At 39.8% G+C, this 22,519-nt stretch overlaps 1 protein-coding gene across 4 annotated transcripts in view; it reads left to right on the top strand.

The window, feature by feature from the left end:
* Positions 1-22,519, top strand: part of FILIP1 (filamin A interacting protein 1) — a 105,234-nt gene that overhangs the window by 6,508 nt on the left and 76,207 nt on the right. Inside the window, exon 2 of one of the 4 annotated variants that reach the window (XM_030490100.1) lies at positions 21,850-21,990. The exons of the other annotated variants lie outside the window; for them this stretch is intronic. The gene's annotated coding sequence lies outside the window, so the exon portion shown is untranslated. The remainder of the gene's footprint in view (positions 1-21,849; positions 21,991-22,519) is intronic. 4 annotated transcript variants of the gene reach the window in all.

Genomic DNA, 22,519 nt, shown 5'->3' on the forward strand with positions numbered 1-22,519 from the left:
AAGGGTGGCAAAGCACATGTGGTTAACTATGTCTGCTTCAGTGTAGAGCTGACTAATATTTCTTTTTAAATTAGGCATATATTTCTCATGCTAAAGCTATTCAATTCCTGTGTCTGTCATTCACACTTATCCCCAAAATTTCACTTGTCCCACCATCTGTAATCACAAAACCTCTTGGATCTAACTTTTAAAGTAAAGGTGACAGTAGTTCTTCTATAGTGTTTTATTTCACCTACTTTTTTTCTTCTACAGGGACTTCTATAATAAAAAGAAACACGAATGATATTCCAGTAGATATGAATTTCAGTTCTTCAATCTGATAAAATTCTTTAGAGGAAAAATAAACATTCCAATGTTTGACTCTGGGCAGGAGACAGAAGGAAGGGAACGATGCCATGCTAGATGTCCTCAAGTATGTCAAACATACCGGAGAACAAGATGTCCCTTCTGCATCGAGGGACACACATGGCAGCAGAGCTCCTGAGTGCCAGAGAAACCACGTTATGAGGCAGCTGGCTATGGCAACTACTGCCACTAGCCAGAAGCTAGAATCTAAGTCAAAAAGGCATTACTTTACTTTGCAGATAGTAAAAGGCAGGGTCACAGTAGCATGCTCACTGAATGAGAGATGCCACTTACGGTGTTACAGAATCAGAATTTAGGTAGAAGGAACTGACGGAAGTCATCCAGTCTCACTCAAAGAGGGCTAAGTCCAGAACCTCATCAGATTGCTCAGGGCTTTGATTACTTACAGTTATCTTGAGTATTTTTAATCTGTAGTTATTCTAAAGTCTCACATTTTATTTGGACCACAAAGTTTTGAACATGGCTGGCTGAGGAATATTTTGCCAGTGATGATAATCACTGTATCGAAATCCATCCACTGAATAGAAGTTGGCAGGAGCAACAGTTGATAGCAGTATAAATCACAGGCCTTTGGCACTTTCAAAATTGCAAAAGAAGCAATATTGGTAGGGGGGTTTTGTTCAATTTTATTATGTTTGAAGTGTTATATCTAAAATAAGCATAATATGAACCAAAAATTCTGTATGAAATTTTCTACCCTAGTTCACTCCAGCTTTTAGTATGCACACCTTCCTCCTCCCTACCACATTGTGTTTGAAGGCCAAATATTTAGAATTGGGATGCCATTAAGGTGCCATCTCTTTGAAAAAGAATTCTGAAAATAAAAGGTTAAGTATATGCTATCTTTATCTTTCTAGGCAGCCCAATAAGCTGAAAGGCTAGCATTGAGATTGTAAGTAATAAGCAAATAAGGAAGAAAAACAGAGATGCTGCTTTTGAGGAAGGAAACCCTGCAGACTGCTTCTACTGCTGAGTTCACTATTCTTACTGAGCATCTCTTTTCAATTGTATCCTAATCAGGAACAGAGAATGATGCACATATGGCAAACAGGATTCCTAGATGGAGTTCTGGTTGAACCAACCTGAGACTAGCTCTTTTGGTTTAGAAAAGCCCTTGGTTGTGCAAGCATCTAAATTTACCTGGTGGTGATTACTGTAGCATGAAACAAGGACAAAGTAGTGGCCTTGTGGCACTCAAAGGGATGTGGCAGGCATACCTATTAAGAATAACCACTGAAGACAGGTATTCTTTTCTTTAGATAAATCAGCAAGTAATGTTCCTAAAACTGGATGTTGTAACTAAAATTTTGCCATCATCAACAGACATAAGTGGAAAAAGGCTGGGAAATTCTCACAGCGGGGGAGTACAGAAGTCTCAGATCCCATTGTACTTGTCTAGAGCAAATTCAGCACTTGCTGCAGGGAGGAACTTGAGGAGCTAATCGCTTGCACACATACAGGTTATACAAAGAATTGCTTTGGCAGGAGGGCAGGAAGCTTAGTGTTTTAAAGCTAGGGACCTCTAAACCATGGGTTAACCAGATAACAGTATCTTTAACTACCCTGCCTTGAATCCATTCATGCAGTGGTTTTAAAAGAACCGATTTTCCCACTTTCAGAGAGTATGTTCTTAAACCCCAAATTATTTTGGAACAGCTTTTTATTAGAAAGATGGAGGGAGTACAATGTAAGTACCTTCAATACAGAATTTGATCTATTTGTAAATGGAAATACACAACAGGATTGCTGTGGTACTTGGGGTCCCAAGAGGACTTTTTCAGAGCCCTCTCTGTGACAGTGGCACAGCTGCCTGGCTCCAAGAAAACAATTTCCCTGCAGTGATACTAGTTTCTAGCCCCTGTATCACTACTAGTCACACAACCTGTATCATCACAGGTCTCTGAGAAACTAATGAAGGGCTAGAAAAGTATGTGATGTTAGTTATAGGCAGTGTAATGAGTTTCTGCCTTAGCTTAGATAGCACAAAGGAAACACAGGAAAATATCAGAAATAAACTGAATAGTCTGTGTAAGTGTTCAGTGAATACTCTGAACACAACAGTTTGTAAGTTTGTTAAGGAATAAGTAGGGTGGGAACAGTTCTATGGGCTACTACTGTCAACTCAAAAAGACAAGCAAGTATATAAAAAAATGAGGCAAGCATAACTTCACACCAGGAAGGTTAATTTAGATGCTTCCAGCATTAGTTGTATAAACAAAGACTAAAGCACACTGCAGGGAATAGGCTGTAAGAGTGACAGGACATATGACAGATTGCTTATTGATCAGGAACACTGCTAAATTCAGGTTCCCTCTCCAAAATATTCATGCCATATTTGAATTTTGTTGTTTATGCCTTTCAAATAATGTTACCTTAAACTGTGAAGTGCTAGGTATCATACCAGGGGAGAGGAAGGCTGGTTAAATGGCTGGCTTTCACAGTAGTGGCTCCTTGTACGACTCTCGGCAAGTTATTTACTTCTACTCTTTTAATAACACCTGGGATGTTACAAGAGTAAATATAGTAGTGACTCTAACACCCTGAGATGTTGCAGTATTGAACATCATGTCAACAGCTTTGAATAAGGAGACTTAAATAGCCCTCCTTGGAAACCAGATTCTGTTGGGAGAAGTGGGAATAGAAGTTAAATTAGTCTGAATGACAAGAATACGTATTTTTAGAGGAGCTCCCCAGAGGGAAGCATAGTTGTGCCCTGAGTTGCGGATAGCAAGAAATCAGCTGTACTGGTAAAAGCATAGCAGAAAAAGGAAAGAGGACAACCAGGGATGTGATCAGGAAGCTGCAAGAACAAAACTATACCAAAATAGAAACCAAACCAGTGTCAATACTAAGATGTTTCAGGAAAAACAAGACCATTTCCTCCAGTTGAGTTGCACCAGAAGTAATTCATAGGGCAGAGTTGGTGCTGTCAGCGTGTGAGCTTGTTATTATTTTGGGAGTGCCCAGGAGAAGCTGACTGGTACAAGGAGGAGGCAGTTGGGAAAAAAAAACAGCTTGGAGGAAAAAGGACCTTTAAGGGAAGGGGTGGGCAGGTGACTAATTTGGGTGACTACCCAAATTAGCCTGTTACGGGACAGCCCTGGAGCCACTGTGGGGCTGAGGGAAGGCCACATCAACTCCACATACTGGCTGGGGGAAGATAGAGCACCTGGAAAACAGAAATGTCCTGCAGTGCTGTCTGTCCCCTGCAGGCTCAGCAAGTAACCAGGGTCTCCAGTCCTGCCCACTTTGTTAAACCTATGGCAGCAACTCAGGTTGCTCTTTGCAACTGAGATTTTTGGTAAGGTCTCATGCTAGGGAATTGGGTTGCCGTTGCATGAGTCTCAGCTTTAATAAAGAACAGAGAAAATCATTAAAAAACAGTCCTGATGGCTTCAGGAGAATTGACATCTATGAGCTCTAGATCATGTGATGCCATAATGTGAGGCTTTAAAATCCCCTGACATGCAACTTTGGAAGATTATCTCAAGATTTTGAATGTGTGTGATTTGCAATACCAGTAGACAGAAGGGACAGTGAGTCTGAGAGCAGGGCAGAGTCCCACGCTCACAAGTATGCAACAGCACACAATATGCAGGACAAGGCTTGCAGCCACAGCTGCTGAAATGCCGCTGAAGGCAGTACAGGTCTACTACACCATGCCTTGCCATGGTGCAACAGCAGTGGCAACTGTGAAGGCAGGTCCAAAGCTAGTCCAGATCAAAGTAGGAGGTCTGGAAATTATTTCTTAGTTTACTTGAGAGCGTTTCCAGGGGGGAAGAATGGGGTAATAAATGACCCTTCCTTGGATTTTGTGAAAGGGAGATCAGGTCTTTATTGCAAGAGCTTCCCCTGATAAAATGTGGGAAATGTGGAAGTCCAAGCAGCAGCTCACGTACCTAGACAAAACTCCTCTGCATGTTCTGCTCTGCTGAGAGAGGCAGTGAAAGCTGTAGTCCTCCCCTGGGGCACGATGCGGGGAATGGTTGAAGGAAGATAAGGAAAACAAATCTGCCAAAAAAGGGTAGAGGAGAGTGAAAAATGAAAGTGTCCTGCAGTGGTTATGTTAAGCTGCAATAAAGAGGGGTAGGAAAGAAACCAGTGGCACGCTTTTGCATGATCCCAACTAGCTTTAGGAAACCAGTTAATTTCACTTGAAACATACGGGCCCACAGTAAGAACATTTTGAAGTCTTAAAAACTGTTAGAGAGTTGCATATGTACCATAGTTCTGTACTGAAAGAGCAGCATTTCAGCAACTGATTCACATTGTGGAGAGTGGAGCACCCACTCTCTTACAAAGTCATGCCATTCTTTTGTAGCATCTTTTTTTAATTTAGGGGTTTTTTGGGTTTTTTTGTTTTGGTTTTTTTTTAGAGTGAACAGACAAAGTTAAACTCTCGGGTTTGAACCTGCTGTCTCTAGGCTGAACTTAGTATCTAATCTCTAAGCTCCTCTGAACAGCTTACTTCATTCTTGTTTTCCTGGTGTGAAAACAAGGGAGTCTGAGAAACAGACAGCTAGTAACTTCATTTCAGGGTGGTCATTTGGTTGCCTCTTGAATAAGGCAGCTTGAAGTGCTTGAAAACAACTCAGTGTATCTCCCCCAGAGGATACATATACATCACATCTCTGATGTGTCTAAGCTCCCTTGGCCTCTGTCCAGGAACATCCAGATTTCCTGACTCATGGCAATGTACCCTGTCTGGTTGTACTTCATTAGCAGCAGCTCAAAAATCAGAACAGTATTCTGCTATTGCATAAGTTTTTCCAAGCAGTAAACAATAACACCCCGCCACAAGCTTTATTACATTTATCTTGGAATTCAAGATCCAAAAGAGACTGCTGCTTATTATTTTCCTTAATAGCAACCCCAAAAGACTGTAAGATATTATTCTTTAATAAATATTTTCCAGATAGCTTAGTATCTTATTAATTCAATGTTCTGAAAAGGAAGAATAAATGCTACAGAAGCAATTATAAACCAATAATTTTTCATCCAGCTGAGAAACATGGTTAGGATTTTTTATTATCATACCGATTTTATTGTTATATCAGCACTTATACACTAAATGGGTGAAATTTTAAATTTAAAAATGCAGAAGCTGAAAGTAGTAGGAAGAGTTACATTTTGTAGGAGTAGTGCCATACTTTTCAGTAAGTGCTATTCTAAATAGCTTTTCTTTACTTGCATCTCAAGCATTTGTTTAAACCATTTTAAAAGCAGTAGCATTATCAACTGGCTCAAAGCAAGTTTGAAAATAAACAGCCCATGACTATTACTAGGGTTCATTAAAAGAAAACTCAGTCTGACTCTAAAATCTATTTGGAGCTACAACTGCTCCACTCCTCTGCTTGTGGCATGATGCAGCTGCTCTTTCTTAATATTTTTGCTGACAGCTACAGCTGACAGATAACATTTCAGTTCACCCCAACACCAACCCTATCTCAAGGCTCCCTTACTTAGATTGAAAATGCTGCCTTCCTCATGGCTTTACCTGCATCACAGTGCAACTCTGTAACGATGCAATTATTCATACTGGCTACTTGTAATGGAGCGGCAGAAACCGGGCTGCAATCAGGTCATGTGTCGGGGGAGCACATCAGCCATCCCACAGTTGCTAATGGCGCAACAGCTCCTCTTTTTTCCCTTTTTATCTCCTCTCCCATGCCCTAAGAAAATAGGCACCTGAATCTGGGAATAAAAATAATATTGCATATATAGCTATGCAATATGTTGATTGATATTTTACATTAGTTATCACCTTGTATCTTTGATTTAGTTATATTTGTTACCATGGTCAATATATATATATAAAAAAAACTTTATCCAGTTTACTGTATAATCCCCTAGCAAACAGACTTTGATTTCTTCATTTGTAAAAGTTTTCTTGTAATAATCAATCACTCAGTAATACTGTGGTGATTCACCCACAAAAGGAAATTTTCACAAAAGCAGCACCAGAGAGAAAACAAAACCACAGTGCTCCCAGTTCTGCCCCTGAACCTCTGAAACTGCAGGAGAGAAGAAGGTGGAGAAGAGGTTTCAGAAGCAGCCAGCATGTAAGAGAGAGACCCAAAATAAAATTGGGAAGGAGGCATTGCTCAGTCCTTCAAAGGAATTCCCAGGAAAATTAATTAGGATTAAGACTGTGCCTATATATGTACTTTTTTGATTGATGGCTGAATCTAAAAAAAAATGAAAACAAAGAAATGCTTTTCTATATTTTTTCAGGATTTGCAGTAAGGCACATTAGTTTTTGATTGGAGTAAATATTTTACCGACTGCAAAATACTGTTTTGATTATGAGGCTCTTCTAGCAAAATTTAAATTACAGCAAGACCAATGTGAGTTTGGAACCACGGAAAAAAACCAAAACAACCCAGAAAGGAAAAGGTTAGAATACTTTATTGATACAGTATAGGGATTAAAGCACAGTCTTCCACCTCCCAGGAAGATACTTTAAATACAAGGTATTCTGAGATGATTGCTTTACTCTTTGCAGAAAAGAAAAAAAAAGTCTGCTTTGTGTGAAATGCCTTAAATATTCACTGGAGCAAGAGCTGACACTTGGAAAGACCAGAAGTTACATGCAAAATCATAGAGTTGTTACTTCCTGTGCCCCAAAATTCACTCATTTTTATTCAAATACCCATTTTGAATCATGCAGACAATTTGACTAATGGTTTGGGGTTTTTTTATAGTAAGATCTTAAAACACTACCAGGCTTTGACAGGCAACTGGGACAGGTGGAAAAAAGAGGGCAGAGAAACCATTTTCTCATCATTTTTCTGCTTCACTCTGATAGCACCTCTGACTTCCTGTGATCTTAGTATGGGGGGAAAAAAGATCTGAAATGGCAAAAGGAACTGTTTCTGCAGTTCATAGATTCCATTTTCATTTTTTGTTTCCCTGAAACCTTACACAGAATTTGACCCAAATCTGCTTCAGAGTACTCAAATCCCTGCTTTTAGGTGGGATTCATTGTTTACTGGAATGAATTGCCAGCACAATTTCAGCTGCTGGCTCTAATCAGACTGTTCTGCTTCCAGTCCTCCTGTGGTGGGAATCCCCAAGGGACAAAACCGTGGCAGCAGGATGGATGTGTAACTGTAACACCATGGGCAAAGTGAGAAAATCCTTGAGCCTTTAGAGATAGTGTGCAGGTGTCCCAGCCTTTCTCTAGGACACGAGAACTGATTTAATGCTGGAGAATATTTGTATTAACCTCATCTTCCTATTTCTCCGCATAGAGAGAACCTAACCAAGCACAAAGCCATTACTGAAAAAAAACCCCTGCAAGTACAAATAAATAATATGGTGTCACTGTATTATGAAGAAAGCAATGAACCTGTTTTCTGTGAGTCCAATGATAATACTAGGTTATATAGCCTTTGACAGTTTATGAAATACCTAGTGTAGGTACTGTTGTATTTTAATTTTCTATTATTTTGTCTTCTTTGGTACAACTCCACTGGCTTCTCAAGGATGGCAACAACTTTGCAATTCTGTCATGCCATTCAGTGAAATCATCTAGAGTCTGACTCTGAGGAGCAGCATTTCATGTGTATAACCTAAAATCAAAACAGTTTCTTTATGGAAACAAGCCTGCCTTAAACAGCTTGCATTAAACCTTGATTGTAGTTAATAAGTCAAAATTCCCAAGGACATCACGGAAGAGTCTGGCAGAGTGTCAAATAGGTTCATCTTAAAAATGCTGTCATAGAGCATTGCAGGCAGGAAAACATAAATTGCAGACATGTTATTTTTATATATTTTCAGAGTGCTGCCAACATAGAACATTTGCAGATCAAATAAAGGAAAAAAAAAATAACAAGTTTGGCTGAAACTATTATAAGGAATATTTAGAAATTTCTTAGGGCATCTTTGAGAATGTGCTGTGTATGTCACAGATCATGACCATCTCTTTTTTTCATATACTTTCTAAGAAACCACGAAATCCACTGAGAATAAGATATTTTCCTTTACTAACAAAAATATGTGAATTTATTTCGTTAAACCTCTGTTTTTATTTTTAACATCTCTAAAAATGTTTCTTTTTGAACACAGAAGGGAGGGAATGGTTTTGCTGATAAGCGGTCTTATCAACATAGGTACATTCTGAGTCTCATCTGTTTAATTCTTAGAAAAAGAAGTAGTTTATCTAAGTCAACTACTTCAGTAGCTTTCTCTTTTTTTTGTGAGTCTTTGCTGAAAGTCACGAGAAAACAGAAAAATCAAGATGTTGTATCCAGATACTTTTGTGAGGCTGGCACAGATTTCTCTGTCTAGAAAATAATCTGACGCTCTGTTAATAGAGGCATTTGAGGGATTTCTTTAGTCTCAAGTTTTGTCATCGTATTAGCAAAATTTAGCTAATCAACTATGAATTAGCAATAGATGAAAATGAGAAGTATAAATGTGAGCAGATATTAAATGCTATATTAAAAGTATGCCAGTTGACTTACAAATGTGATGTTAAGTTGGGACATAAAAGAAAAGACATACTACAGAGCAAGCTGATAGCAAGACCCCTATGTAATTTTGCCGGACATTTTGCATGAAAAAGTCTAGTCTGTATGAAGCCCAGTTGTTTACAGCTTTGCCAAACTTCAGTTGTTCAGGCTGGATATCTGGCTGAGTCTGAATTGTTTTTGTAAGTTTTAGCTAGAATGCTTTGAGCATTTCCAAGAATGAGATGAGAGAAAACTGTTGTTTGCCCATGTAATAACAATCCCATAACCAGTTAGCTGAAGAGCTTTAATATCTCCATGTTCCAGAGTGATCTACTGAAATTCAGCCAGGAAATTGTTCTGTGGCAGTGAATTGACTTTTGCCATCCCTGTGAAAATTATGCCAGGCGAAGAGCCACTGGAAAAAGCATTTCATCAAGTGTACCTGGTAGAGATTTGTAGCTAACTTGTCAGCATAGCCCACATATGCTGATGCTGTCCCATTTCCTCACATCTCAACGTGTTTGCAGCTGGCTTATGCACATGCCATTTCCAAAGAGCACTTCTGTCTCAGGGTTACAGGGTCAAGCAATGGTCTTCGCGCAGTTACTTCTTCATCTGATGCTACAGTACTACAGCACAGGAAACGAGGTGAAGGCTCTTGTTTTTTTCTGTTTCAACAATACTACTTTGGCAAAGCCCATGCCACAGTGGGAAGAAGTGTATGGACAGCATGATTGTTCTGGAAGGGACACTGGAAAGGAATAGCATTATCACAAGCCATTTTATGAAACCTTTGTACCTGTCAGTCAGGATCTCTTTGCCAGTGACAGGTATTGTCAATCACGTTATGCCGTGGGATTATCCTCTTCAGGAAGGCAGAGGATAATCAACAATCACACTTGGCCAGTGTAAGTATGCTTTTATTGGGAATTTATCTGAATCTTCAAATGAGTCATTTGGAATCAGAATTACCTCATGCCTCTCTGTGGTCTGAGATTTGTGTTCTGTTTGGCATTCGCCATTGCCTGCCGGGTGAGCTGGACTTCTCTTTGGGCCTCAGTGTTCTTCCAGCCGTGAGTTTTGGAAGTGATCATCTCTGATCCCTCTCTAACAGCTGTAACAGTGCAGAGTCCAACCTCACCTATCTGCATGGCACTACATTTTCCTGCAAAGCAGTCTTCTTAGTTCTTCCCTTTGGATTTGGGCATGGGGCAGGCTCCTGAGGCAATTTGCTCAAACTGCTTTACTTTTGTAGAAACAGCTATGGCAGCTGCTATTCCCATATTTTTACCATGCTCACTGTTCCTCTTCTCTCTGCTGCCCTCCTCCTCAGAAATTCCTTCCATACGACTGTGCCATCTGTCTGAGTGCTTCTCATTTGCTTTCACTCCTTTCAAAAATCAGGGCTTTGCAGTTCTGCTGTGTTTTGGTAGAGCAACAATACATGTTTCTGCTTCTCACAGTTTTATCCTTGTTTGAAAGCAATGTGGTAACAGCCATACAGAAAGTGTTAAAAAACTATGGGTGCTACTTTGGCTATGTCTGTTCTCAGGAAATTAGACAATGCCAATGCTGATTCTCTGAACCTCAGCCCAGTTGTCACAAGCCGGTCATACCTACATTATTGAACTTCCTTAGCCTTCAAACCAGCTTGGCTGTGTCCAGGCTACCACCCCCTGGCTAGGCTGGTCACCAGCCAGGATTAATTTCTGAACCATTCCAGGAAGACCACTTGTTAGTCTGTACCAAAATTTTGACCAAGTCCTGGCACTGTTTAATCTACTAGTTTAGACATAATGCTCATGTTATTCTCATCTGAACACATCAAATGCCTGGGATCATCTGAACAATCACATAAAACCCTTTCTGTACTATAAAGATATATTTTATTATTATTGAATCAGACTTCTCTAAGATTACAGATAGAGTGACTGTTTTCCAAGCATATTTTGAACTTCCAATGCTGGAAAATTCTAGCACTGAAAAAAAAATTTGTGACACATGTTTAAACTGATTTTTTTGAGTTGATTCTTTAGGCATTATTTTAGTATCTCCTTTGCATGCACCTTTGTTTGCTTTCTACTGTTCTGCTTCAAATGTCTGTTTCCATGTTCTCTTTTCATTAGATGATTAAAAAAACCCAAACAGACAATTTTAATAGAGCTTGAGGACAAATGTTTCTCCCTGAACTATTGTAGTTAATGAGGACAGCAGATGATACTTTGGTCAGATGAGTCAAAACTAACAGTACTTCCCTGGGTCTTCTTAGTTCCTCGTGGACAAACAGTTCTTAGAGCTACAGGCACAATTGTGCACAGGATTTACAGGACTGTCTCCTTTTCAAAAGGAAATATGTGAGCAAGAAAAAAATGCCAGGAAAAAAAAGCTTATTTTAACCATATATGGTTTTGGAGGACTGTCTTTTATTGAACAGCAGTTCAATGAGTAACATTAAAAACTCATATAGGCAATTGTAAGCTCTGTCAGAGAAGAGAATAATGAGGATTTCTTGATGCATCAATGACTAAACTGTAAACAGTCAACCAACAAACCAACCAGAAACTCAAATAACTGCTTTGAACCCTTGGCTTTAGCAGAATGGAACACACAACTTTTATGTAGTGGGATCATCAGGGCAGGCAGAGCTTTCTACACTGTTCCATGGAGAAGCAGAGCATTGTGGTTTGCAGCAACTCTTAAGGATTTGATACCAGCTGAATCTCTCAGCCCCGTCTCTCCTATGAAAGGACAGTGGTGGTGCCTTAGAGCCCCAGGAGTTGTTCCTCCTGTTAGTGAAGCAGAACCTCAGAGGCAACTCCATCAACTAAAGTGATAGCATGAAGTAGAAAAGACCACCCCTCTTCTTGCATTATTTTCTAATGCCCATGCACAATGCATGTTTTGTTAAAATTATAAATTATCACTATTATAAAGCAAACCAAAAGGATTTTTATCTGCCAACATCCCTCTTCAAATCCTTCTCCAAGAGCTGATGAAATCATCTGACATAAAGCAGAGCAGGGGCTGCATTCTTTACAGAGCCTTAAGTGATGCATATTTTACCATCTCATCCATGAGAAAGGGATTCTTGAACAAAATGGCTAAGTAAAAGAAGAGATCATTTTAAAAATATGCTTATGTGGACTTTTAGTTGTGACATGCATCATAAACATTGCTAATGATTTCAGATATCAGACTATTCTGCAATTAAGAAGCAATTCAATACACTTTTAAATTGTAGCTCTGAAAACGTGATTTATGTTTCCAGTACTTTTATCTTAAATAGTCTTTCTGGCTTAGAAAAAAAATTGGATACAGATTGTTTGAAAACTTACAACTCCAGCACTATGAAAAGTTTCTGAGGCACAACTGTTACATCAATATAAGTAAGATTAAGATACTTGCTCTTCAAGATATTCACCTTTAATTTTAGGTGCTTGAGACATTACTGAAAGCTTAAAAACATTACTGAAGAGAGTGCTGTGACATCTGAGCCATGACATGCAACTCATTCACATACCCACTGACAAACAGCATGCTCTGCCCTTCTTTCTGTCCATGAGAAGAGTCGATTTTTGGATTTAATTTAAGGGTGAGGCAAGTGCTTTTGAAATAACATTTTGCAGTTCCCTGCTGCTCTGTTCCTATTTGCAGGCCCATTAAATACTGTTTTGCAAGAAAAGCTTTCTTACGTGAACTGCTCAGTAATGACAACAAATTTTTCTTGTTTAAGACTAACACAAGCCAGTTCTAGAGGACCTGCTGGGAGATATGATTTTTGTGTACTTCAGCTGAGGATACAGTTAGCTTGTGTTGTTGCAGGGTATGAATTACAGTTTTTCTTCTAAAAATAGAAGTCTTTTTTATTCAGACGATAAAGGAAGCATGACATTTACATCTAAAACAATTCAATAAAAGCATTCTCAGTGAGATAACAATATGCTTTTCGTGTCAGAACTACAGTGGGATAAAGAAGCCTGCTTTCAAGGGCCCCTGCCAAGCCATGGTAATTTAAAATAGGTGAGCATCAAGTCCTTCAGTCTCTATGTCCTGTCATAAGCAATTGGATGAAAAGAGAGAAGTTAGAAATAAGAAATTAGTAGTATGCCACTGACTAGTTTTCCCAAGGTGAGATTTAAGCCTTGCACTCTCTCTGTGCCAACCCCTGCAATTCAGTCAGCTGCAGGGAACTCCACAGCATAATTTGTGGCAGCTGGGGCCTGCATTTGCGCTCTGCCCCAGGCATGCAAACGAAACAACCAACACACAAACCAGTGGCCAAAAGCAGCTAGCAGGAGAGAGCAAGTGCAGGGCAAGGATTTGAAACTTCCCCAGAGAACTCTCCCTCCCTCCAGCTATTTTCATTTCAAGAGGTGGCCCGAACCTGATGTGGGTTATCTGGTTAGCAACCATAAGCATTTCTTCCAAGTATCTTTACTGTTTCCCTCCAAGCCATGTTAACTTCTGCATCCACGGACAAGGCAGATCTGCCACAGTTCTGCAGATCTACTGTTCAGTGTGTGAAGAACCAGCCTGTTCTCTCTGTCGGTGGAGACTGCTTCAAAGGCCATGTAAGGCAAGAGTAACCAGCCAAAGAGAGCAGGTACCAGGACACGACAGTAGTGTAGACAAGTCTTCTACTAGAACTCCATGGGTTTGAGATATGTCAGTCACCCGCCTTTTCCTGGGCTTCCTTCCCAGACACAGCCTGGATGGGAGGGAGTCAACACAGGAGCCCTGAAGAGTCTAGCTCCCCGAGCTGCAGACATGGAAGGAAAGGTGAAAGCAAATGCTCTCTGCTGCCATGAGGCACAGAAATGATCTGACAACTGTGCGATTCTTGAGAGCAGGTTTGTCTCTCACAGCAAATGAATAAAAAACTTGCATATGAAATTGTTGCCCAGGGTCTAGATGTAGAATTAGTACTATAAACTTTCCAACTATCCCTGGACTGTTTCTCCCTAATATTTCAGAGGAGCACAGAAACCAGCAGTCCTTAGGGAGGCTGTACTGTACTTAATACCAGTCATAACAGAGACTTAAAACCTACAGTGCTGGAAATTCCTTAGTGAAACCATCTCTTCTGTATCTGATAAACAAACCTGAATAATGTGGCTCATTAAGATTTTCTTAGAATTATTGTTGTGTAAATTCAGAATCTAGTGTCAGAAAGCATATAACTTTTCTTTTTAATATGGAACAAGTTTTCTCTTAAAAATAGTGAGGACATTTCCCTGCATGTATGAAAAATGTTTAAGAACATCAGCCTTCTGAAAACTCATCAGTCTCCAATTACTCATGACCAATTTGTGTCTGAAAGAGTTCAGAACATGTGGACAGTTTCTGTTCAAATCAAGGACTATTTTTGCTGGAGACAAAAGTAGCAGTTTAAGGAGGAAACAAGACTGTTTTGATGTATATACATCATGTAGATTGCTGAGGTAAGGATTATGACTGAATCCTTAAAAATATATAATCGTGTCATGGTTTAACCCCAGGCGGCAGATAAGCCCCACACAACCTCTTGCTTACTCCACCCCCCCTCCCCCTCAGTGGGATGTGAGGGAGAATCAGAAGAGTAAACGTGAGAAAACTCATGGGTTGGGATGGATAAAGACAGTTTGATAGGTCAAGCAAAAGCTGCACACACAAGCAAAGCAAAACAAGGAATTCATTCACCACTTCCCATGGGCAGCCAGGTGTTCAGCCATCTCCAGGAAAGCAGGGCTCCATCGTGTGTCATGGTTACTTGGGGAGACAAATGCCATCGCTCCAAATGTGCCCCCCCTTCCTTCTTCTTCCCCCAGTGTTATATGCTGAGCATGACACCATATGGTATGGAATATCCCTTGAGCGAGTCAGCTGGAGTGAGCTGTCCCAGCTGTGTCCCCTCCCAACTTCATGCGCACCCTCAGACTACTTGCTGGTGGGGTGGTGTGAGAAGCAGAAAAGGCCTTGACTCTGTGTAAGCTCTGCTCAGCGATAACTAAAACACCCCTGAACTATCAACACTGTTTCCAGCACAAATCCAAAACACAGCCCCATACTAGCTACTATGATGAAGATTAACTACTCAAGCCAAAATAAGCACAAATGAAAATAGTAACAGAGGCTATGATGCAAATCACTAGCATCGTCAGAGTGAAAAGTGAAACTGTGATTGCTTAGTTGAGAGAAAAAAGTATAAAGGAGACATGAAGGAAGGATGTTGAATAAGAAGAGTCTAGAGAAGATGGATGGTTGCTCCTTCCCAGTGCATGAGTGAATGTGCATACAGTAAAAGGAAAAGGCAACAATATCAAAATGAAAAAATACATGCAAAGCTATGTAGACAAACACATATGTAAATTAGTTCTTGACTTTCAACATGTTTCGTTAAAGCCAGAAGCTTAGAATGCTTTCAGAAATATTTTTATTTAAGGTAGGAAAAGGCATTAGAAGCCAATAATTCAGTCCTAACCCACCCACTCACTGATGACAATGGAGAGGTGTTTTCCATTCTACTAGATCCTTTCTTCCTGCTGCAGTGTTCACAAGAAACTGGTGAGAGTTTTAACTTCACTGGCTAAGCAAGCCGAGTGCTAATAACAAAATCAGCAAAACTGGTATTACATTTATGAAGCCAGTTTAGGTGGGAGCAGAGTGAATCAGATTAAAATACTATTAATTGCCATGATATAATCTTACAGGAGTATTTTGGGCATCTTCATAGTAAAATGTGCCTTCTCTATGCTAGGACACTTTATACGAAGGTTCTGTGCTGGTATTTCTGTCAGAATTTCAAATAGGAGCTACAGAAAAGTGAAAATATGCATAGTTCCATCACAGCCATAGTTTTGTCCCATTTTGGGGGGGTTTCTGTGTGTGTGTATGTGTATGTGTGTGTATGTGTATGTGTATGCATTCAGAAATAAATACTTTTTATAAATGATGGCTTTTTATGTAAATACTCTACTGCTTTTGGTGAAAGTAGGTTTTTTGCCAAACTTTTCTTTTACCCAAGAAGTTTTCTGCTTTGTAGAAGTTCACGGGTTTCTACTTCAAGCTCAGCATAAGCAATCTTTTAAGTATGAAAAAAATGAAGTTCTATTAAGTATGTCCAAAACCATATGGCTCTATTTTTAACAAAAAGTCTTTCCTCTCACATGTAGAACCCATGCTATGACCAAAGTAAATAAGAAACAATCATAATTCTGTCCTTCAGCTATATCTTTTGGATATCCTCCAACATCAAATGCATTAGCACAAAAATGTACTTGTCCTTAATTAATTTATAGCTTAGAGCAGAATACCATAAATAACAGTTGAACTTCAGCTGCAAAGGTTTTAAAGTTCTGGATAAAATGTTGTATAAAATTTGTAATAAACCTTAAACAGTGCTAGAGGACAAATAGAACTAATTATCAATAATCTTATGAATTTCAGTCGTGGACAACTGAATGTAAAAGATGCTTATTTTGTAATACATTTGGGTTATATTGAATTTATTGTCATTGTGGGAGAGAAAATTATTACAGTTTTACAACTAGCCTGAACAAATACACTTACTAAACTAAACTGTTTGTTTGGGGGTTTTGATTGGTTTTGCTTTGTTTTTAAATAGCTTGAAGCATATAAAGTATATTGGCATATCTTATTCTGGTTGAAGGTACAGGAATACAGGACTGGAATGGGTCATCAGTTCTATTGTCCTAATATTGCAAGAATCCCATTTTATAATCCCCTTCATAAACTTATCAAGTTCCACTAGTGGAGTTAGGACTTTTACTGCTGTTACTCCAACTGGAAAATTGTTCCCAAATCTCATTGCTCCAAGTGAGAACTTGCTTCTGGTTTCTAGCTTAGATTAAATTCTGGTCGATCTGTGCCGATGGGTTCCCTTGCCAACATTGTCATTTAGTTTAAGTGGCTCTCCCATCTCTGATGTTTGCCTCCATGATGTATTTATAGACAGCAACTGGATCCCTTAACAGCCTTATTTTGCTAAGCTAGACAAGCCAAGCTCTTCATTCTGCCTTCTCATATGATAGGTTCTCTATTCCCCTGATCATCCTAGAAGTCCATCTTTGTACCTGAACAAGTCTGAGGTAATGTGCTACAAATGACAATGTACAACAGTCTTGTATAATAGAATAATAAAAGAAACTGTAGCAAACAGAGTAATAATTTCAGGCTTGCAAGGATATGCTGTGCCAAATATTTAAGAGGTTGAGTAAAGGTTTTGAAATCTTCTAAGGGGATCTTTATTAGAAGTAATGAAGCTTTTTTCTAAGTCGTTGATTGAAACTGCAGTATGAAAGAGTTTAGGGTTTTAATCAAAAGCTGGGAAATCAAAGAAATTATAATTTGGTTGAGACCTTCAGCCAGCATAGTATGCAGTTGATTAGATTTGTGACAGTAATCATCGAAGAAATGGGTCTGGCAATTTGAAAGTTTATTTAACAGTGACAGAAAATTCCTATGAACACTATGCTATGTGATGAGTCTTTCCTGGAGAAGCCACAGCTGTGTTCACATAGAATCATAGAATCATAGAATGGGTTGGGTTCGAAAGGACCTTAAGATCATCTAGTGTTGTCTTTGTATTTCAATGGCAGAGTTCAGCAGGTTGGTTCTCTGGAGGTAGCTTTGCAGAACGCTCCTGTCAGTGTGAGCCGCTGGAAAGCAGAAGAAGCTGGGGGACAACCAATCGCACTGCCTCCTAGGACCACAGAGAAAAGGATATTTGCTCAAAGCCAGTATCCCCTGGTCTCCTATGCCATAGCTTTTTGAAAAACTCCAGGAAACTCTTAACTTCCAGCTGTTAAGACTACGACAGAAATCTTTTGGGGGCTGTTTGATTTCTAAACCTTACCAAGTAGATAGTATAATCAAGTTTCAAGGGGAGCTTCCTACAAAAACTTTTTTCCAGTCATGCTGAGCCTTCGTCCCAGCGCTTGGAGTCATGATCACTGCAGTGTAGGATGCCTTTGTTAGTGTGGAGGAGAGACATTGCTGGATTGGGGGGAGGCATATGTTTTTGTACAGTCCTTCTTTTCTCAGAATAAACACAATGAATTCTTGTTTAGTTTTTCTCTGTGCTGTAGCATAAGGAAAAAAGGGCTTTCGTAATATGCTATAGGAAAAGAGAAGCACAAATTTAAGCTGATACATGTATATATGAAGATCAATGAAAATGAAAAGCTTTTAAAGTACAAGCAATTTCTCAAGTGAGAGCAATGGGGAATCCCAACCATGATTACAAGCAATTAAACACACAGTTAAGGAAATACATGTCAGGGCATTGCATGGGTGGCTGCTCCCTGGGGGTTGGAAGAAGGGGTTATCTCCATGAGGACTAGTGGGCTGGAGACAACCCCAGCCCTAAGCATCAGGCACTTCCCTGGGGATTAGACAAGGTCAGGATGGCCCAAAAGTGGGCCCAGCTCAGTAAGGCCCATGGCCAGGCAGGGCAGGGCTGTGGGGACATGGAGACTGGCCCTGCTGGGAGAGGAGCTGATGATCCCACAGGGGCTGACATGGGGTCTTGGGCCCTCAGGGCCCTGTCAATAAATTAAATGGAACTGTAATTCTAACAAACATTTCTGACAGTAATAGTCATCATCAAATAGTTGATTTGATAGTGGAAATTGTCGCATGCCACCTGCCCCCCTCGTGGCCTGTGGGTCATGGGAAGTAGGTGCCCTTTTAAGCATCCTGAAGCCTTCTCCAGTGATGCTGGTGGGGTATAGGGTGCTTGCCAAAATCAGCTTCAGTTTATGTCCTATTCTGACTAACTGTGCATAGCAGACCTTCACAGTGCCCCACCAGACTGTCTGTCCAGAAGGACTTCCCCTTCATTGTACCATCCCCAGTGTGACAGCTGGAGCTTGGAGCCCCAAGGGAGTGAAAAACAGCTTCGAAAGCTCTTTGCTTTCCCTGGCTGTTCCTTTGAGGCTCCTGGCGTGTAGAGCAATGGGATATAGGGACTTTCATCAAAGCCATCATTAGGGTATCATCTTGGCCAACATGATGAAGAAAACTTCAGCTTTCCTTCTGCTAAGTTTGGTTCCCTGATCCATGGTGGAGCAGGGAAAAAGGGGCATGTGTATGTGAACAAGGAAAGCTGAGGTGCTTTCTCTAAAAAAATTCTACAGAGAATCAATAGCTTCATATTACTGTGCTAAGAGTAACAAACAAAAATTATTCTTTTTAGTGCATGTGATTAAAACTCTCAACAACTGGCATGGAAAAAACAGCCCAAGAGGCACCCTGCTGTGCAGAGGGCTGTGATATTACAGTAGCCCTGTTAGGTTAAAGATGCTAGTGAGGCAAAGTCTGCAAGCTGCTTCTTTTATTAGCCTAATGGTTGGTTAGAAGCATTTTTTATATGCCTGTGTGATGGCTGTGAGTGAAACACCAGCTTTATTCAAGACAGCGGCAAAATCTCAGGGGCTTACACAATGTCATATAATGGAGAGTATTTTAATGTATTTTAATTAAATACAGTGATATTCTGAGTGTTTCTTTTGCTCACCATATTTAGTGTAGCATCACTTAGTTAAAATGGAGAATAAGATGTGTATGCATAAACATTATTTCAAGATATTTTAAACTTTAATGAAGAAAAAGGTTTTCCAGAGTAGTGTAAAACATCTACCTATCCTGCTGCTTGGTAAAACATCAGAAGATCTAAATTACTCAAGTCTTAAACGTGTTCCAGGATGTCTCCTCTTGGGAAGATTTAGGTGTAGTTACTGCATTTGTAAGATGACTTTAAAACAATATATAGTGGAGAGAAAGTGTTCTTAAGGGCCTATTCTTAAACCATGTTTCCTGTGAACAAGGTTTCTGCAAATTATGAACACTGCCACTTTTTTTTTTTTTGCATTCAGTATACCAGATTTTAATCTCATTTAGACTGATGAAAATCCAGAGTAACTTCTTTAAACTCAGAAGAGTCAAGACAGATTAAATCAGAATTTGACCCATTAAGCCTTGGCCTACATTTTTGTAATCTTAATTAGTATGAGCTGATTGTCAGAAAACTATACTACCTTTCTTATATTTTGTGAATGCACTGAAAATGAAGGTCTTCTGTGCAAACACATGGCTCACTTTCATTAGGTCTAAATAGTTGCACATTAACTTTTTAAAGACAATAGTCTTGATCCTTCCTCTGTTACAATTAATGATAGAAATCTTACTGACTTTTTAGAAGGAAAAACTTTTTGTAGGGCAAAGAATTAATTCCTGTAAATCCCATGTGCATCATACAAATTGTGTCTACTTTGCTGCTTGTAAACTGTAATGCCAGACAAGATTCAGAGCTTGTGGGTATAACAGTGTGATAACCTGAATTCTTGCGCTTTTAAGAAATGTCTTCTATTATTAATAAGTAAAGAAATAGATGGATAATTTCTCAATTTTCTCCTAGAACTAGCTGCTCAAGACTGAAGTTTCCTAAACATGTTTTCAAGAAAATTGAAGTGTTTATCGATAAGATGAGTTTTTTCCCCCATATAAAGTCAAGTTTTACTTAATGTGTTTGCGCCAATTTATCTGTGATTACAGCTGCTTAAGATTTCATTATTGTATCTATCCTCATATTGTTCATCATGCAATAAATTTTATTCTTTCAATTCAGAGCAAGGACAAAAAAAAAAAAAAAAAAAATCTGCAAATACCACGTTGATATTTACTATTTTGCAAGAAATCACATACAGTTTGTTAAGAAATAATGGGGAAGTGTGCCATACACTGTTCTAACTGCTATTAGGCACTGTAGTAGTCGAGCTTTATTCCTTAAATGGTAATGTCCCTAGTAGGACTAAATTGTTATTAGGAGAACTATATAAATGATTTAAATAACAGTCAGTGTGTAGAGTTGAACAAAATTGTTACTGTTTTCTTTAAAAAGATCACAGCTTTCCAGAACACCATGTTTTCCCTGACCAAATGTTTTGCCAAAGGGAAGACTTCCATGGTCTCTCAGTCCTCAGAAGGTCTTTGGCACTGCCAGTCCTGCCTCTGAGCCTGCCTGGACACATAGCTGCTCAGATCCATTGGCTCTGACCTTCTCATGCTAGCTGTCTCTGAAGTGGGTTTGACCTACCTACCAAACTCCTTATACCATAACTGTTTTGCTCAGTTGAGGAGGTCAGGGCAGAATTCAGGGAATCCACAAGATGGATTCAAGTTCTGTTCATTTACACAAACTAATCAAATGCATGAATGAGCTTTTATCAATATGATACCTTGCCTTCCTTCAGTGTTATGGATCTGTTCTCCATGTGCCTTGCAACATATCCAGCTTTCCAATAAGCAATGCTCCAGTTCCTCCATGTCTGCTATATCTTCATGGTATGTGGAGTTGTTACCATGTCCCTAGCCTTCCTTTGTTTGCTCTGTGGGCTGTGCAAGAAAATGCTCTGCAGCTCTTGCTGCTGTGCTGTGGATTGACCAGCTTGACCAGCCAAGGGAATCACGCATTTTCACTGAGCAGCCAGAATGCAGACTACATGCAGTGTGACTAACAGATGGGCCAAGCTGGACATATTACTTCTCTGCTGTCATTTCGTCATTTCATTGCATTGCATGGCATTGCACATATTCTGCAAAACTAATCTACTCAATGAGGAACCCAGCACATTACCTACCAGCTTTTTTCTTCCCTCATATGGCTGCTTTTTTGGACAGAGTGGGTTACTTGGTGTTGATTGCTAAATTAAAGTAGAAAGCTGCGACTTGTGGTACCAGCTCTTAGGAGGCAGCAAAAGCAAGAGGTTTTGCTACGTGGGTTGGTATACTGTATCATACCTGAAAACACATCACCTAGTGTATTCCGCATTCTTCAGTTTACCATGCTCTATCATGGCTTTGGAGACACATGAATAAAGTCAATGGGAATAACTAAGTTAGTTAAAAAAAAATTAAGTCTTTTCAAACCACTTTAAGTCTGGAAGTTGTCTGGCAGGCAGAGCAAGCAGAACATGCTGCTTCTCTCTTTGTCCTTGCATGCAGCCCCTGAGCCTTATCTTTTCTCTAGGGAGCAACAGGGACCCCAGTCAGCCTCAGGTGGGAGCGGCAGAGCGATGGCGCAGGGATACCTCCATCCTCGACTCCCTCCTGCCCCCTCCGGACCTAGATTCTAGCGAAGCCCCTGCTCTGGGAGCATCCCTCGACACAGGTATTACTCCACTCCATGGGCTGTCTGGCTGATATACTGGAGCTTCCAGGTGGAGCTGTGCTTCTAAATTAATAACATTAAGGAGATGCTGTTGCAATACCATGGATGGAAAGCAGCACTTGAGCCTCCTGCAGATATCAGCTCCAGGAGGTGACTAAAATGACTTATGTCATCTCTTATCTTTCAAAGGCTCATCTGAATTGCAGGGCTGCCAAAGCCCTCAGGGGCTGCTGAGGATTACCAAGGACATCCTGAAAGTACCTTATTTTCCCTGAATTTTTTTAGCTTAATGAGTGAGTAATAAGCATCCTGACTTAACAAGTTAGTGTAATGAGGAACTTTTCAGCAGGCACTGCTGACTTTTATGACCCTACTGAGTGTCTTACGATATTCATGTGGGATTTTGCCTGTCTTTTAAAAGCCCCATTGCCATCACGTTTTTTATACAGTAATATTTATTTCCAGTTTTTAAAATGCCTCATGGTGCTGGAACATACTTTGAAATTGTAAACCCAGCTCAAAAACTGGA

Source organism: Strigops habroptila, chromosome 6 (assembly GCF_004027225.2).
Source record: "Strigops habroptila isolate Jane chromosome 6, bStrHab1.2.pri, whole genome shotgun sequence".
NCBI classification, from domain to species: domain Eukaryota; kingdom Metazoa; phylum Chordata; class Aves; order Psittaciformes; family Psittacidae; genus Strigops; species Strigops habroptila.